Consider the following 12,416-nt stretch of genomic DNA (forward strand, 5'->3'; position numbering starts at 1 on the left):
ATAACTGCTACAAAAGCTGAATTTGGCCTGTTCCTGAGATAGTTTTTTAGAAGTGAGAAAAAGGTTGAGCTATATAATAATCTCTCATTCGCAGAAGTGTTCAAAGCACTTTGCAGATAGGCACTAACTTGTTAAGCACTGCAATGTGTCATGAGTGGTCTGTGCAGTGGTATCACTACATCAGAAACGGGAAAACCAGAGAATAAACGAGATTTGTTCAAAGTCACAGAGAAGTCAATGGGAGAGCCAGCTTCCTGATTACTCTAACCACTAGACCAAGTCACCATGAGCAAATACTCATGGTTGATTATAAAGCTTGTGAAACCTCTGTCCTTTTTTCCCCCTACAAGCCAGAAAACATTTTCTTCTGATTCAGAGGAGCAGACACTCCTGAAGGCTAGGGGGGAAATATCCCACAGAATACATTCCAATGTACGTAAGTACTGTTTCACTTATGCTAGTCATCTAAGAATCCAGGTCAGGAATCCTTAGCTCAAAAGCAAAATTACATACAAACTGCCTTATATGAAGAGAACAGTATGGAAATTGTTCCTTTATCCAATAGCCAATCACCTTCTTATCTACCTACCATATCTTATGGAACTATTACCATCTTACACTCAAACCTGTTATTACAAAGTAATATTCTAATGGTTCAATACCATTAGATCCCAGGTCCTAAAGCTATGCAATGTCACCCATTTCAACTCTGCGTTAAATTTTCTCCTCTTATCCAAACCACTAGTTAATGGAATTTTCATCTCTCAAAGCATCCTTATGCCATCTAACTGTTTGCTCCTTTTATTAATCCATCTCTGTCTTTAATAGCCTGGGTCTTTGTCACTAGTTAGGAAGGAGGTCTTTCTAAAATTTGTATTTAGGACCATAACATCATTCACACTAACATTAATTTCCTGCTAAAACCTCCCAAAATACTAGTATCCAGTAAAAAAATAAAATAAAAAATAAAAAATAAAAAATCACCAGGACTATTTACATAATCTCCCTGAAGAATCAAAGGTTCTTAGGCCACACATGCGCCTTACCCACCAATGTCCTTCCCCCCAGCCCACCTCTCAATCATTTCACATCTTATCCTGAAACTGCTAAATCTGTACCATCACTTCGCGCTCAATGCACAAGAGCCCAAATCTCTGGCCCAAGAACAAACACTTAGTTCTTGAATATATCAGATGCTAACAAATGGTCAACCACACACCACCGATCCAATGGAACCCTACAGAGCCACTCGCCTTTTCCCACTAGTCGCTGGCAGGGATCTAGCATGTTGGCCTTAACCAAAGTCTAACATTCCCACCTCAGGCTCTGCCGCCAACAGATAGGCATGTCCATTTCTCTACCTTGTCTAATAACTTCTTAGTCCCCAAAGGGCTGCCATTTAGGCTCTAAGTCACTCCTCTCCATCACAGACCAGGCTCTCAGAGAACAGATTTCAGGCCTCCTCCGGGCTTGGGAGCCTTCGCAGGAGGCCCCGGCAACACTGTCAGGCCTCAGACTCTTCCCTCCCAACATGCAGCCCGCTGCTGTTTTCCTGTGGTATCTCCATTTCACCCGGCTCGCCCAGCACTAACCAGTGACATCTTAATAGTCTCTGCAACTTTCAAAGGTCAACGGCTGGGGCACCGCTGTGGAAATCACTGGTGTGTCCACGACCCCCACGATGACTCACTGACCTAGGCGTCACCTCACCTGCTGCCTTTGGTACCCACAGTCTTCTCAGCTCCCACTTTCCCCCCTTCAACAAGTCCCTGGCCTGCAGGGTCCCCTTTACCGCTCCACCCATCTGTGGGCTCTCACAGACCCAACCAGACGCAACCCGAATCCCCTTTCCAGCGCTCCGTCCCGCCCCTCCGATGCCCCGCATCCCGGGGCTCCGGGGCCGTCCCATCTCATTCAGCGTCCCCGAGCACCGACGGGGACTCAACCTCCTCGAAAAATCAAGATGCCTCCGTGTCTCCCCACCGCTCGGCGAGCTCGGGCAGAGGACGCCCCCCGCCTCCCCCAGCAGCTTTCTCCAGACTCAACTCACTACATCCGCAACCCCGACCCCCGCCTTTTCTCCCGTCCCCTCCCCCCGCCCCACGGCTTTCCGCGGCGGGGTACCCCTGCCCCCAGACCCGCGCCAAACACGCGGACGCGGGCCGTCTCCCCCAACCCGCCCCCGCCCCCAGGCTCCAGCCCTCCCCCTCCTCCCGCGGAGGGGCCGCTTACCCCGGAGGCGGGAGCGGGGAGAGGAAGGAGCAGAGCAGGGGAGGGGGCTTCGGTCCCGGGCGGCTCTCAGCCCCGGGGGGCCGGGGCCGGGGCCAGCGGCGGCGCAGCGTCTCCCCCCGGCGGCGGCGGCGCCGTCCCACTCCCGCAGGCACACATAGGCTCCATTGTCCACCGGCGCCTCCCCCTTTCCGGCTGCCCCCTCCCGGTACCGCCCCTTCCCCCTCCCCTCGGCCCTCCCCCGGCCGCGCCGCGCCACGAAATGCACCGCCGGCCCCGCCTCGGACGCCGGCGGAGAAGCGCCCCCTCCCCCCGGCCCCGACGTCCCGGGGGCGAGGGAAGGGGACTGCCCCTCCCCGCCTCCGCGCCCGGCCTGGCCGCCGGGAAGGGCCCACCCCCAACCAAGGGAATGTCACTTGTCCCCCTCCCGGAACGCGCTCGATGGTACCAACCCGGCCGCTTCCTCCTCCCCCTCCCCTGCCTTCCCGGAGAGGTGCCGCCCCGAGCCCCGCCCCCTCGAGGGCCCCGCCCCCGCCCCTCCCTCCGATATTTTACTATGGGGCCGCCCACGGCCAGCCCCCGCCCCCTTCTTTGCATGGACACGCCCATTGGATTCCCTCCCCAGTAAGTCATCCGGCCCGAGGTGACGCCCACTCCCTACCTTAAAGCGGCAGAGCCCTCTTTCTCACTAAAAGGACCTCCCCAAGGGCCGGCGGGGTGGGAGGTGCGGCCGGGGGGGTCTCCTCCCCGCACCTCCCTCCTCCCGCACACCCTCACCCGGAACCCCTCCCCGCCGCCTCCCCCGGCGCCGGGGAGCGACCCTCGGGGACTGGAAAAGGCGCGGAGGGGGAAGGGCGGCGTGGAATTTGGCCATCTTTGACAGAAACGAATTGGGAGCTGCTGAAAGGAGGGGGCTGTCCTCCCACGCGCCCGCCGCCCTGGCCGCGGCCCAGGCGTCCGTCTCCGGGCCGCCTCTCACCTGCAGGACGCAGGCCCCCGTGCCCGTCCGCCGTCCGGCCCCCGGTCCTCGCCCCGAACCTGCGCACCGCCGCGGCGGGGCAGGGTTTCTCCTCCCGGGAGCGCAGGCCCCGGCGTCGCGCTCCCCCCGGGCAGGGCCCGCCGCCCCGCAGGTGGCTGCCGCGGGGCCTCCCCTGCCTCGGCCCGGCCCCCCGCTCGCGCGGCGCCGCCCGCTGCCCACCGGGAACCTCTGCTCCGTCCCCGGGTCGTTGGTCGCGGCGGCGCTGCCGGGGCTTTCGGAAGCCGCTGCTCTGGGCAGCCCGGGGCCGGGCCTCCCGCACTGTCCCCTGCGAAGCGAGGGTAACCCATTAGATTGCACTTTTTCTCAGCAGGAAAAATGGGCGTCGTGGTGAATAAAGCTCAGCCCGTTTCTCCCTGTGGCCCTCGCTGCCGCGGCGACCAGCAGTTCCTACAGCCCCGTCTGCTCCACAGCCCCCCGAACGCGCCTGTCACGTCCCCGTGCCGGGGAGTCCTGATGCAGATGTTTCTGCAACTGTGCGCCCTGCTTTCCTGAGTCGGCTGAGAGAAGACTGCCTGTCTGCCCCTGAAGACAGACGGAGGCCACATGGCCAAGAGAGGAGATAAATTTTCTTCTGGTTTTGCTTCTGTCACCCACGGTTTTAACCAGGCTACTTATTTCTGTGTCAGTTTCTCTGTCTATAAAATAGGAAGTCTTCCTTGGGGCAATCTTTTAACGAATGGCGCTGGTTGTAAAAGATGATACAGAAGAGCCCTAAATGATAAGGAGCTTTGGAAACCATTTAAAACTCTTAACTGGTCATATAAGTATCTATAAAATGCCTCCCCAGCTTAGAGCCCATGAAAAAGCTTTTTTTCATAGCAAGATGTTTTCTCTGTCTTCCATTATGACTGAGGATATAAATATAGAAAAAACACAGTAGTGGGTACAAACAATATAGATCTAAGATAAAATGAAGAATTCCAAATGGGAAATAATTAAAATAAAATGCTTTTTTGGATCAATTTTTGGCAGTAACACGTTTGGTGTAACATAGGTAAGAACCTCTGTAAAAGAAGGCAGGAGGCGAAAGTCAGGTATGGACATAAGAAAAGAAACGAAACCCGAGAAAGACTTGGGATTGCTAATGTAGGTGGAAAGAAAGGATTCATGGACTGTAGCTATAAGAAAAAAACCACTACTAAAATAAGCTCCGGGCTGGGGTATTCCACACCAGATCACCTTTACTCAAACACTCAGAAATGAGCTCATTATAACAATAATACACATGCATAAACCAGTCAGAGAAAGGCAAGTATCACCCGATCTCACTTATATGTGGAATCTAATGGACAAAAGAAACTGACAAACAAAATAGATCCAGAGACATGGAGCATGGAAGAGACTGTCGAATCTTGGGGGGGGGGATTAACCAAAGGATTTATATGTGTATACACATAACCCGTGGACTAAGATAAAAGTGCAGTGAAGGCCTAGGGAGGAGGTGGGAGTGGGGAGGAGGGAGTCAGTCAGTGAGGGGAAAAAAGGGGACATCGGGAACACTTTCAACAATAAAGAGAAATTAAAAAAAATAACATGCAAACCATCTTAACCATTTTATTAGGCATCACACCCTCACTCCACTATATGTGTCAAAGTTCAAAATTATGTCCTGAGCCAGAAGAAAAATGCGAATGAATATTAAATGTGAAGCACTGGGGGCAGAAGGGCAATAATATCAATTTAAACATGCTGAAGTCATGATATCTAATGATTAAGATCTCCATAGTAATGGTAATTCAGCTACACTGCACACGGGATTGAAATGTTTTAAAATGAGATTTTTCTATCAAATATTTATCTATTTTACTCAAGTTTTTGTCCTCTGAATTTTCCAACTTCCGTGCATTTACATTTCCCTTGGGAAAAATTCGATTTTTCTGTATAAGGGTCAGGCACACCGTATATACATACACACCAATGGAGAGTGAGGACATCATTTTTTAAAGAATCCTATAAATGAAAAGCTTCAAATTGTTTCTGCTACTCGACAAATCTCATATAACTTGTTTTTAATCCAAATGATAAAATTGTTTTTGGAAATGAAGGCTTTTGCCCCACCGAAGCGGCTCCGTTGGTGGAGCGGGTCCTGGGCACCAGGTTGCGGTGGGGTCCTGGGTCAGGGCCGGCGCCTGGACTGCGGGTGTGACCCCCGTCAGGGAGCGCACAGAAGGCCACCGATCCGTGCTCCTCTCACACCAACGTTTCTCTCTGTCTCTCTCTCCCTTCCTCTCCCTAATCATGTCCTTGGGGGAGGATTTATAAAAAAAGAAAAGAAAGCTTTTCACACTAAAGAGGACTGAGTTTTATTTTTTTGCTTTCTGAAAGGTACTTCTCAGGATGATGAGCTCACTGCGATGCAAACAAGAATGATGTAGGACTGGCTTCTTAGTTCTTTTGCAAATCACAGCCTCTGCTATTTAAGTTTGCCTCCAGTCGTTTTTACCTGTAAACTCCACTTTCAAAATGCTTTTGTTCCCTTAGCTCTTGAAAAACTTAGACTGTACCTAAATTTTAGGGTTAGAGGAGCCCCCTTCAATGTACAGATAAGAATTCTAAGAAGTTGAATGACTTGTGAAGATGATGCCCATTTTTAGGGACTAGAATTGAAATCCACAGCACAGTTCTAACTTCCCAGGATTGTTCATTCCTAACAATAGTTATTGTTGGAAGAGGGAACATGAAGTTCTACGTTAGGAAAGGTGAAATTAAAACTCAGAAAGGTTGAGCCCATTTGGCCAGCTGGTGCAAGGGTTGTTAAGAGGCCCTAACGAATTCTCACCTTGGTCAAAGTTTGGCCATAATTTCCTGCTGCTTATACCGTTTCTTACCAATTCATTATCCAAAACAAACATGGTGAATTTCAACCCCAAAGGGGTATATCAAGAGAGACATTTATGACTGAAAATGAAGGGTTAAAATGGAATGTACCTTGATTCTCATAGTGCCGCTGCCCAATGCTGTGACAAGACAGTCAGGAAGTGATTGCTTTTTTCAGTTGCCCATGAAGGAGAAACAAATCTCCCCAGCCCAGCTTTCACCGGTCCACTTAAGTGAGTGGGGAGTCCCAGAGCTTTATTCCTGCTGGGGAAATTTAGGGCTAAGTGTCCTTTTTGTGAGGAAGAATCAATATCCCCACCTCCTTTCTTCCTGCAGCTCCACCTGGGACCACTGGCACTATGACGTGAGCCTGGGTCTTGTTCTGTGTCACCATGCATCTGTTTCCCAGTCTGGGAATTAGAGACACCATATCTGAACGCTCTGACAGGTTTGTAATGTGACAGCTCCCTTACGAAGCACCACCGATGTCTCCCCCTTATTTTCACACTCAAGCCTACATCGTTGTGCCTCCTACTTTTGTCTGCCTTCTAAAAGTCAAGTCATGTGACATCAAGTCCGCTACTTCTGAGCCCTAAATGACTGATCTATAAATGCTGATCCCTCCCCTGGTTTTCCAATCCAACCATAGTCCATCACGACTTAAGAAACAACTCGGGTGTTCCACGTGCTCTAATCACTTCTCCCCAATCTTTCGGTTTTCATGCCAGTTCTTCACAGCTGTCCTCATAGTCCCATGTCCCTTTTCCTCTTCAGTTTCCACTAATTCACTATTTAATTTCTTATTCTCCACCTCTTTCCCCACAATAATTCTGTGCAAGTATTTCTACTACTTCATTTTATTCTAGATATTTTTCCTAGGTATTTTTCTCCTAGATATTTTTCTAGGAGTTTTGCCCTTTAGAAACACCTATTTTATTTTTCCTGGGCTCTGCCGTCACTGTTGGCCTCTCCCCACTTCCCACAGTTAACCTCTCCCCAGCTTCCCTCTCTGGAGCTGCTGTCCAGCCGCCGCAGCTTTGGCCTCGCCTCCGTGGCTCGCATCCAGTTCGCTCTCACTGGCCACACTGCCCTTCTGGAATCCTAGACCACTCATTACTTCAGCAATGGAAATTCCTAATGCTGAGGTGTAACCCACATTTCTTTGTTTTCACTTCTGGGTTCCCAGACATTACTAGAAAAAACACACACCATGAAACCAAGAAAATGGACCCCAACCAAAATTAAGGCGATGAAACTTCAACTGAACTTTTGTACCTGTTATGTGGCAATCCTTTAATGTACTCCCGTTGCCTCCTGTAGCACTTCCCACAGCACTGATTCCAGTTTTTATACAGTACACCTACACTGGGAGACCAACCTTGTCATCTCATTTCACCTCCGAAGGCTTTCGCTCAGCTCTGTCTCTTCCATTTACTTACCCTTTACTCTAGTATCTTCGGTAAAACCTTTCTGACACCAATGTTCTTTTCCACCCTTTCTTTCTGTTCCCAGTTTATCCAGAGGGTGACATACAGTCTCTGCTACTGCGGTCCACTGTCCTACGCGGCAAGAACCCAACCCCTCTCTCCAGCCGAATCACCAAATCCACCTAACGAACATTCTGCTCTTTCTGGATCTCTTAGGGTTTGAAGTCCAAGACATAATAATATTCTGATGTTGTCTTCCTCCTCCCACCAATTTTATTGATATATAATTGACATATGACATTGTACAAATTAAAACACATGTATATATTGTGAAATGATTACCACACTGTTTAATTAACATCCATTGCCTCACATAGATATTTCTGTGTGTGATGAGAACTTTGAAGATCTACTCTCAAAATAAAATTAAAAAAAAAAATCTACTCTCTTAGCAACTTTCAAATATACAATACGGTACTGTTGACTATAGTCACCACGCTGTATATGACATTCCTGGACCTATGTATCTTATAACTGGAAGTTTGTACTTTTTGGACACCTTAACTCATTTTTTACCCCGTGCCCCCCGCCCCCCCCCCCCCGCCTCTGATAACCACCAATCTGTTCTCTGTTTCTGATGGAGTTGGAGAGGGCAGGGGGACACGGGACAGGACGGGACATCCACGGGAGACACATCCATCAGTTGCCTCCTGCATATGCCCCCAGCGGCCGGGGATTGAGCCTGCAGCCAAGGCACGAACCCGGGACCCTTCAGCCCTCAGGCCAACACTCTAACCACTGAGCCAAACCAGCTAGGGCTGTAAGTTTGTTTTTTTATATTTTACATGTAAGTGAGACCACACAGTATTTGTCTTTCTCTGTCTGACTTATTTCACTTAGCATAATGACCTCAAGTTTCATCCATGTTATTGCAAGTGACAGGATTTCCTTCTTTTTTTATGGCTGAATAATATTCAACTTATAAACACCCCACATTTTCTTTATCCATTCACCTGTTGACGGACACTTCGGTTGTTTCATGTCTTGGCTGGTGTAAACAATGCTGCAATGAACATGGAATGCAGATACTGTGTCTCTCTGAGATGGTGACTTCATTTCCTTCAGATAGATACCTAGAGGTCTGTCTTCTTTATTGACTTAAACTCTTCCTTTTGTCTTGTGATTTTTGTTTCCTTAAAGTCCTTGGTTCTTTTCTCTTTTCTCTTTCCAATCCTCCCTAGGTATCTCTCACTAACTTTAGTCATCACCTCTCTTCAGATGACCAACACATCTACAGGTCTAGCTCAGGCCTCTCTTGAGCTTAAACCCTGCATTTCTATCTGTTCAGCTTGCCCAACTAGAAGTCAACTTCACATGTCAAAAAACTAACTCAGCGTATTTCAAAATGAAGTCTTACTTCTAAATTCATTGTCTTTCACTTAGGCTCAAAACTTTGGAGTAATCCTTACTCCAAATCTCCATCTAGCTATGTATCTTCCCAGTCACCAGTGTCCACAAATTCACTGTTAAATCAATTTCTTATTTTCTGCTCCCAAGTTGAGACTCTTGTAATAGTCTCCAAATAGACATTCCTGTCTCCAGCCTCTCCCCTCATCAGTCAATTCTCCATGCTCTTTCCAGAGAGATCTTCCATAAAGACCTGTTTATATATATTATAGTTCATGCAGTGCCAATTTCTCTATAATTATTTAAACCCTACTGGCTCTTCTGGGCCCAACTAGGGCCCTTCTACCCTAAGATTGCAACAATGTGTTATAACAGGAACAATACTGACTTTAGAGTTGCCTGGACGTGGGTTTGAATATTGGACTGTATTTTACTAAAGAACATCTATTAATTTTAGAATATATGCAGACTTTTAATATCATCTGTGTTTTATTACAGTTCTCAGTCTTCTCCTATATCTTGAGAGCAGGACTTTATACCTCTTTGTGTTCCACATTTAGTCATTGCTATATTTACTGAGCATCTACTATGTGCAGAGCATTTTGGGAAGTTCAAAAAATGAAATCAGATATTCAGTTTTGTCCTCAAAGTGTAATCAGATTTATATGGAAGATTCATTCATTCATTCATTCAAAAAAAGAGTTTAGCCCTGGTCGGGTGGCTCAGCTGGTTGGAGAGGCCTCCCATACACCAAAAGGTTGCTGCAGGTTCGATTCCTGGTCAGCGCACATACCTACGTTGCGGGTTTGATCCCCAGTCGGGGCATGTACGGGAGGCAACCAATCCAATGTTTCTCTTTCATATTGATGTTTCTCTCTCTCTCCCTCCCTTTCTCTCTAAAATCAACGAAAACATATCTTTGGGTGAGGAATGGAAAAAAAAAAGAGCTTAGTAAGTGCCTCATTGTGTCAGGTATTGTACAAAGTACTGAAGATTCCAATCAGCATGAGACATGTTCCCTGCTGTTGGGATGTAGGATCTATCTAGTTAGGAATGCTGACAAATAAACATTTATAATCAGTTATAATAAGTGCTATGATATGGATAAATATCAGGTGTTTGGACTCACAGAGGAGAGGTACCTGATCCAGACAGGAGATTTGGGGAACACAAGAAGACCTGAGTGGAAGCTTGAAGACTGTGTAGGAGTCAGCCAGGCAAAGGACTCAGCAACGTATATAAATAACCACATACAAGATAGAAAGTAATAAATTAAGTGGCAGAGCAGAGGCAAAGAGTAAAACGGCAACCAGAGGAGATCCACCATTCAGGGGGTGGGCGAGGTGAGCAGAAACTGCTTGAAGGAAGTGGTGGCATTTGAGGCAGCCTGAAGGGGTCAGGGGTCAGGGGTCAGGGGTCAGGTTGATTTGGAAGACATGCAGCAGCGTCAGATGCCTCTGCCTTTTTAGTGTCCCATGCAGTGCCCTACACAGAGTGGCACCACACCTCATTTGCTGTGATGTTATGATGACGACGACGATGACGATGGTTTTTCTCATGAAGCTGGCTCTTCTATTTTCCCAGAATGCTTACAAGGGAAGTCTTTTCTGCGTGGAGGAGCTCTCAATCAGACTGTCTGGCTTTGAATCCCAGCTCTGCCGTTAGAGGGCTGTGTGACCTTAGAAAAATTACTTAACCTCTCTAGGGTTCAGTATTTTCCTTCCATAAAGTGGAGAAATGATAATATTTTCCTCACAGGGTAGCATGAGGAATAAATGAGTGACTGCATGTAGGAATAGTGCCTGGCACATAGTAAGTGCCCAATAAATGTTGGTTATTTTTATTACATGTGGTATCTCTGAATTATCTGCAATGGAATTGGCCCTAGGGGAGATTTTAGGAGCACTAAAAAGATCATCTCCTCAATACTTCACGTATTTTCACACCAAATCTCACTCACTGCTCTCTCTTCAACTCCCCTAGTGTGTTCCTTTAAGTTCTGCTATTACAAATTCATACCTTTGGATTTAAGAGGTGAATTCCCCAAGCCCTTGGGAAGGGTAACACAATAAAGGGTCAGCTCTGTTTTATTTTAATAAGTTATCTGGTCAGACTCCTATCCTCCTTAAACTGCTCACTGTGCTGAGGGACTCTTGCGGGGAAGAAAGAAAAGGCTAATTCTGAAGCTTGGAGAACCTTCCCCAGAAATTCGAGCTGGAGGGAAATACTCGGAGGACTTTCTGAGGGCAGCAGGTCCTCTGGGATTGGGGGAAGGGGTGAGTTTGAACAGAGATGCCAAGAAGTGATGAGGAAAAGGAAAGAAGTTGCTTGTGTCAGTAAAGACGAACAAGCTTTTACTAAGTTAACAAACAGTGCTGACCTTGGGTTTGGGACTGTCTATCCACTGCCCCCGGTTCCACTCCACGCTGTGTTTCAGAATAAATGATTTTGCTCAAGATCAGTCTTGATTTATATTAATAAAGGAAACTAACAGGGGATCCTGGTTTTAAATTTTTGTATGACATTTACTTTCTTAGTTATTGTTTATCAACCAAAAATGAATAAGCACCTAGTGTGTGTCTAGTGTTAAATTAAGGATAGGATTGGGGCAGTTCCAGGAGAGGAAGATGACCAAGGAGGGAGAGACAAGGAGCCACGCCAGAGAATGAAAGAACAGCGTATGTGCGGACAGAAAATGCTAATAGTTAAGGTGGTTACAAACACTCATAATGACAGCTGCCATCTATTGAGTATTTATTACGTGCAGGTGCCAAACTCTGTTCTAAGTACTACATTAATATTGTCTCACTTAATATACATAACGACTCGTGAAGTATAAACTGTTATTCCTGTTTTACAGTTAAGGGGCCAGATGTTTCAAGGGGTATGTAATTGTCCTTAAGTCATGCAGCTAAATAGGAGTTTAGATTAAAACCCAAGTCAATCTGAGGGGAAGGCTCTCCCGGCCCCACAGGACAGCCTCTCAGCGTGGGTGTCAGCCTCTCATACAGTGGGGGGTACAGCTGATTAAAGAAGGTGGGAATTTGTTACACAGGATATAAGCATGCAAGAAGGATACACTGTGTTAAAAAAAAAAAAGGCCACACTTTACTACACACCACTTAGAACAGGCACCTTACAGATCATCCTGAATGTGGTTTATAATTATACCCATTTTGCAGACGAGAAAACCAAAATGAAGAGGTGAAATGACTCGCCTAAGCCTCACAACTGTTACATAGCACGGTCCCGATTCGAGTGCTCGGCTGGTGCCAACGGCTGCGCCCTCGCAGCTTTCCTGCTCTGCTCCCTCCTTGAGCAAGGGAAACCTGTAAAGATAAAGCCGCTGCAATCTCACGGCAGTCTCCGAGGCATTTTCATACTCATAGCCACATGGGATCCTCACGATAACCACGCGACACGCTTGGAAGATACCTCCATCATAATAAATAACAATAATAGTCGTGATAATCACTGAAAGAATAATATTAGCCGGC

The 12,416-nt window shown here is 47.4% G+C and overlaps 1 protein-coding gene across 8 annotated transcripts in view; it reads right to left on the reverse strand.

Moving 5' to 3' along the window:
• Window positions 1-12,416, reverse strand: part of LOC148090957 (uncharacterized) — a 70,103-nt gene that overhangs the window by 7,454 nt on the left and 50,233 nt on the right. Inside the window, exon 1 of one of the 8 annotated variants that reach the window (XM_087827934.1) lies at window positions 2,233-2,318. The exons of the other annotated variants lie outside the window; for them this stretch is intronic. The gene's annotated coding sequence lies outside the window, so the exon portion shown is untranslated. Of the gene's footprint in view, window positions 1-2,232; window positions 2,319-12,416 lie in introns of those variants that run through there. 8 annotated transcript variants of the gene reach the window in all.

Source organism: Miniopterus natalensis, chromosome 19, assembly GCF_054644295.1.
Source record: "Miniopterus natalensis isolate mMinNat1 chromosome 19, mMinNat1.hap1, whole genome shotgun sequence".
NCBI classification, from domain to species: Eukaryota; Metazoa; Chordata; class Mammalia; order Chiroptera; family Miniopteridae; genus Miniopterus; species Miniopterus natalensis.